The sequence below is a fragment of the Syzygium oleosum genome, unplaced genomic scaffold (genome assembly GCF_021117445.2).
Source record: "Syzygium oleosum isolate NSW1041296 unplaced genomic scaffold, Sole_v2.1 Sole_v2.10, whole genome shotgun sequence".
NCBI classification, from domain to species: domain Eukaryota; kingdom Viridiplantae; phylum Streptophyta; class Magnoliopsida; order Myrtales; family Myrtaceae; genus Syzygium; species Syzygium oleosum.
The window spans coordinates 11,518,102-11,524,814 of record NW_026607494.1 but is presented as its reverse complement, the minus strand read 5'-3'; the positions used below and the strand labels follow the sequence as shown (position 1 = coordinate 11,524,814).

Here is a 6,713-nt window from a genome sequence, read left to right as displayed (position 1 = left end):
AAATGTTTTTCAAATCATTCATTTTTTACTAAATAAATAGAACCGTAATTACACGAGAGTGGTTGACCCAATGACTATTTCCATACTTTTACTTTTGCAATTCACATATCTACAAGCAAAATCTCTTTTTGAAAAGTCCAAATTGTCCCTCCTCGCAAACTCATTTTAGGATTTTGCTTGGGTTTTGGGTGATTTGGTTAACATTGGTTTTGAGTATTTTGGAGTGATGCGAGAATTTAGAACTTGGGATGGGTATTTCTGGAAAAGAAAAGGAGGCGTTAATAGAAACATTAAGAATAATAGATGTGAATATACCAAATGGTCTCCAAAAGTAAATATCACTTATGCGCTTTGATGAATTTCTTGATCTTCGATGTAAACTCGAATATCTGATCATGTCAAAATACCAGGCAAGGGGGGAGAAACAATCTTACTAAAGAAATAGATTCCTAATAGACATGATGCATCATGGCATGCAAGAAAAGGGTAGACTTGCTGCTTCCTACCTTCTGCTACACTCTTTCTTTTCTTTGTGCCAGTGATCTTCAAGCTCCTGAATGTTAGAGGATGGACTGTTTGGCCTCTCGAAGCTGCTATCCCAGGTACATCTTCATATTGAATAAACGCACACAAGGTCAGCATGTCATTTCTCTAAAAAAGCCAGATTACTACATTTGGCCAAAGCTGACAAGTATGAATAAATTACTTGAAAACCTGTATGTTCTTTTTTATGTTTTGAATGATAAAAGAGGCTAAATTTTTCCTACTAACTCAACAATTTAGCATTATCCTCTTCCATCACCTGTTCATATTCACCTCCAACCATGTCAAAACATTTGAAAAGAAAATAACATTCTCCTCAAATCCTTGACAATGGTAGGAACTCAATAGTAATCATCAAAACAATTTTCTAATTGTAGCAATTTGAGTCTTAGTAGTTCTTAAAGCTGTGAAACACATAAGAAAAGGAGCAACATATATGTGTGTATGTGCACGCGCGGGTGTGTATTTATGTATGTACTACTATGGTCTTTCAGAAGATGACAATTAAAAAAGGTATTGGAGGAAATCAACCTCCACAAAAATGATCAAAAAAGACAATCATATCGTTATGGAAAGGAAATCCACCAATAGTGGTTAAAAAAAACTATTATGGCGCAAAAGAATCAATGAAGACAATCATATCAATATGGAAAGCAAAAACTTTCAGAAGTGGTCAAAAAGGATCATCATGCCGCATAAGAATCAATGAAATTATGTAAAGCAAAATCCACCATAAGTGGTAATATATATAAAACAAAAGAAGCATCCCTGGAAACAACAAACTCACCTCTTGCTGATTACTGTGGTGTTCCAGCATGCTGATAGCTAACCTTGCCTGTTGTAACTACATATCCAGTTCCAAGATCAAACAAGCAAGACACCCTTTGAGGAACACACTTAAGAAATATTTCTAAACTAAGTAAGACTAGGATATCAAAGGATTTTGTTAACCTGCTTCGGAAGGGCATACTTGGATTGGGATGACATAGATTTCCCTTCTCTTTCTCTATCTTCAATTCCTCTGGAAGCGTCACTTTGACCATCCAAATGCTGCTTCTTTCTGTTTTTTATTTTTTTTTGTAAGGTAAGAGGATTATATACTTTTCAATTCACAAGATACAGTTCTGTTTGTCACTGCAATTTATGAATGAATTCAAATATGAGTGTATTAAAGAAAAACCACATCGCCCATATTTCTATGCAAATCAAAGAAGGTTATAGCAACGTTATTACAGAAGAAGAGATACAGATATGGAGCGTAGTTTCTAACCAGGAAACCCATGGCGACCTCTTGCATTTTTTTCTTGGGGAATACCTTCTCCAAGGCGAATACGTTTTGCTAGTTTTATCCCTCAAATCACCACCTCGATAACCCTCCTACCTTTGGTAAGAAGATAATCATTTCAAGTATGAGATACAGTATTGTCAAATCATCTAGGTTAGATGACCTACAAGTCATAGTGAAGCAAAGCTTAGCATCATAGTCAACAATATGAATAATATAATAACGAACAGAAAAAGGGCTTCCATGATATGCCGAGGGACCATGTCAACAAGCGATCTCATAGAACAGATAGTTATAAAAGACCCTGCTGGTGATATATCATCAAGACAACCCTTGAAATGTCAAAGCAGATGGCCCTCTTCTTCGTGTTCAGCAGCAGGCTACACAAAAGAATTCTGGAGGTTAAAACGAATGTGAGATGTGGGTGGGAGATTCTGGCAGTAGAAGAAGAGGGGGGAGAGGAGAGAGCGAGCTGAGTGGAGTGGGGTGACTCGGGCGATTCATGAACCGGGTCAAGGTGAAGTGAAGGAGTGCGAATGAGTTGCTGTTTTTGGATTTCTACCTTGAATCCTCCATTTATGGACATATTTTTCCTTCATTGCGTGTGTTAATGATAAAGTGATAAATTAGCAAAATGAGAACCCTGATGACTTAGAATCAAGAAGACAATGGATTCTTACACCGAGAAGGTACTTTGATATTAAGGTGCAACTTTCTGATATTTTAGCTTTTTCCCTGCCTGCTCCCGAATGTTTTCTCCCTCTCGGCCAACCCAAGAGGAAGAGACGAAAAAGGGACGAACTTGGTTTTAGCTAAAGATTGAGCTTGAACTCTTGGGTCCAGTGCAAAGCTTGGATCGGGCTTGGAATTTATCCAATTCGGTACAACGAATTGGGTCGCACGGTTGGCCAGTTTAAACGAAACTAATAACCCGGATTATGTTTTATTCAGTGCGAACATGCTCCTCCTAAACATAAATGTCTCTAAAATCTAAACGTAGATAAATGCAATAAAGAATGTAAATACAAGACTATGCAGTATCGTCATTTTTGTTTAGAGGTCAAATCCTGTCATCATTGACAAATTCGATCAGTAATTTTCTTACGAAATGCATGAGAAGTTTTTGCAAATACCATTCGCATATATTTGTACAAAAAGTGTAAGCTCCTTAGGATCTTGCCTGGGGTTTGAGTGGTGATTGATGTAGGTTTGAGTGTTTTGGATGAGTGTGAGAAATTAGAATTTGGGGATGGACATTTTCAAAAGGGATAATGACACAAACAGTTCATGAACTTTTGCCAATATGCAATGTCGTTCATGAACTTTTAATTTATTCAATGTAGTCTATGAACTTTAGCATAATGTTCAATATGGTCCTTGAAGTTTTAATTTGTTCAATATGGTCCCTGAACTTTGGGTACATGTTCAATGTCGCCCCTAAACTATATGAAAATGTTCAATGTAATCTAAACATTTTTATATAGTTCAGGGACTAGATTGAACTTGTACCAAAAGTTCAGGGATGATATTAAACAAATTAAAAGTTCAGGGACCAAATTGCATATTAGACTAAAGTTCATGGATTATTTGTGAAATTTTCCCTTTTAAAAAATAAAATGGCATAAGTAGGAACACAAGGTCAATAGATATGAATGTATAGAGTGCTCTCCGAAAGTGAAATTGAGGTATGTAAGTAGTCATGGGATATAATGTGAGGTATGTTGTTGGTATATTTGCTAGTCGTGATCACATTGCGCCGAGGCATGCTTCCTTTCGGGCAAGCTTGATATCACCATAGTAGAAGTGCCCTTGCTGTGACTTTTCCTCTTTGTTATTCCTATGCAACCACTATCGGTTCATCACCCAAAAAAATGGATGGCATTCCGCCAAAAACATGCAATATATTGAAGAAAAGAAAGAACAAAGGTTACTCCCTTTTGTTTTAGCTATTCACCTGCGCACAACGCTTCCTTATCTCGCCCGCGGACCCGGTCTTCACGTCGATCCGGCCCATCTTCTCCATTGCCAAGGCAAATTGAGCATAAAAGTTGTCAAGTGACCCTTGAAGGACTTGTGTGACGAAGAGCTTGGTAGCAGGACTGGTGGTGAGAGCATAATCCGATTGTAAGAGGCCTCTCCTCTTGAGCACAAGTCTGTAAAAGCTGAGGTGAACGGTTCTGTGGCTGCCCGGGTCCATCTCCACAATGGTGTCATCACTCGGGCTCTTGCACTTCTCGGCCTTGAGATTCGCTGCGAACTCGCTGTCCAGGGACGGGTCTTGATCCCCGACGCCGGTGAAGTTGTATAGCCGGTTGCGGAAAGACGAGCAGTGAGATACACCAATCGTGTGAGCTCCTATGTTAGAACAAGTTACATCAGCCACTAGTAATTTAGCACATGACCAACTTATTCACGTACTGAATATGGATTTCGATATCTCCCGATACTTATGGTTTAACTCATCAGTTAATATCCTCTCTTTTTTATAGGGGGGTGATTTATGGCCTCACCGGTCAATAAAACTAAGTCTTTTGAATCGAGTCCTTGATTGGCAAAAAATGTTTGGAGAGCGGTGAGATTGCTGGTTGGAGGAGGGATGTTGCTCAATGCTTCTGATGCCCTTGAAATAACTCCATCTCTTCTACCTGTAGGAACTCTCCAAAATGGACCTCCCTGTAATTTAATGCAAATCAGATACAGTTTTAGTCCCCATTAAATTTCAATGCTTTTTTCGCATACAAATTTATAATTCATTCGATCGTCAGTGAAGGAAACAGTTTTCACATACGGTGTTAAGATCTAGACACACATGAACAATGAATATCTGTTGTTACGGAAATAATTATACGGCGGTCACAATTGCATCTCTTGCGACCAAAGCTATGATGTCTGCACAAGAGACGATTCCAGGGCATTCGGCTTCAACAAGGCTCTTCACTTGATCGATGAAGTCAAAGCCTCTCACCGTGAAATTTGGAGGAGAATCTTTCTCTGCTGGGTTGCTTGAAGTAGAGTTCAAAAGCACCGAAGCATCACAACCCTGACGATGATCAAAAAATGATGAGCTCAAATTTCTCAAAGCCAGCACGAGCTCAAAGCTAAGAAAACACTCGTCAACGTGCAATAAATGATTCCTTCAAACTTCTCAAGCTTAATATAAGATAATAACGTGCATTCATGGGAGACTAGAGACGAAAGAGAAAGAAACCAAACCCTAACGAAGCAGTCGTGAAGTGCATCCTCAGTAGAGTGGCTGCTAAAGAAGGAGCATTGTGGATGTGATCTTCGACAAACTCTCTCACAATACTTTCAGCTTCTGGGCAGTTCTTTGAATAATAACCCATCTCAAGTTGAGCTTGAATTGAGACAACAACAAACCGTAGAAAACCCAAAACAATCCCAATGCCCAAACCAAATAGTCTTCCCATCTTGCCTCAATAAAAACCCTTCTCCTTTAGCAAAACTCGCTAGATTAAACGTGTTTTATGTAGAATTAACCCGAAAGTGCTTTGTTTGGCGCTCTAGATGACTAAGTGAAGAAGAAGCCATGCATCGTGGTAGATATTTATAGTGTTGGATATGCCATTATTGTTTTAAGGCACGAGTGATAAGAACCCTAATGATGCGAACGGTCTCATGATCAGCCATGACATGCAATGAGTTGTTCACTGCTTTATGATTCTTTCGGTAATTTGAAGCAATTAAAAGAATTGATTACTTGGCCCTCCAGAGTGATTGGGGCTGAATCAATAGCCGTGAAAGTAAGTATATTTCGTCAAGATTATTTTCCCAAGAAAGGTAATCTGTGACAATAGAAGACACAAAATGTTATAGACTAAGATGGGAATATTAAGACATGACAAATTGCTATGCCTCATTGGCGTTGGAGCCATGCATGCTCGACCAAATTTAATCATTTGTTATTCAATAATCGTACAACAAAGGGTAAACGTTTCATTTACGTCATCTCTATCCTTCCATGACAACCCATTTCATGATTTCCTACTCCAATTCAACCACAAAAAATCTAAGTACAATAAACTAGCTAGACAGTGAAAATAGCATACAATCATCTTTGCAAATTGAGGGATACCGTCGCATCATCATTAGATAAACCATCCTTTGACAATTTGCGTGTTGGACACACAACTAGCCCTTACAAATTTTTGAAACTTGAGCTCATTTTGCCTGTTCAGAAACTACATAATTAAAATGGAGAAACAACATAATGTAGAGTGATAGCAAGTGGCACTGCACACAGGCTATCATAGAGTAAATTACGTGCCTAGAATGGACACTCGTATTTAGGCCGAACAATGAATATACTTTCTCTCATGACTACAGAAAACAAATCAGTAGGCGGAGATTTTTCTTCTATTTCCCTCATGATGCACTAGGAATCATCTTGCATTTCTTGGTGTACACTTTAAGTATAGATTAAAGCTTTCAGGTTGATGTCATTTGTCTGCACAATTCATCTCTTTCCATTGGCACTCATGCAGTTGCAAAGTTGTCCTGAGAACTGTCAATGAAAACGGATGACAAGTTAAACACGTCGCCAACAACACAACTAATTTCACAACAGCAACTTGTCGTCCTTGGGAATAGCATCTACCTCTATACGATTAAAAGTCGCGAAGTGATCCCGCACCAAACAAGAGACAACGGTCAAGTTAAGAACTCAGCCAGATAGTAGCACAATGCCGAGCGTAAGAAACTCGTAAAGAAAACAACTTATTGAGCAGGAGACAAAGTAATCCTGGACAGAGAAATTTTAGACAACCATCGAAACCGAAAGGCGGGAAAAAGCAGAGGGAAAATGCAAAATCTATTGAATGGAGCGTACTGAAACTGAGATAAAACCTGTCTAGTGAACGACCTTACT

At 38.7% G+C, this 6,713-nt stretch overlaps 1 pseudogene; it reads right to left on the bottom strand.

Moving 5' to 3' along the window:
- Positions 1-3,580: 3,580 nt before the first annotated feature.
- Positions 3,581-5,256, bottom strand: LOC115679897 (peroxidase 3-like; annotated as a pseudogene).
- Positions 5,257-6,713: the final 1,457 nt, after the last annotated feature.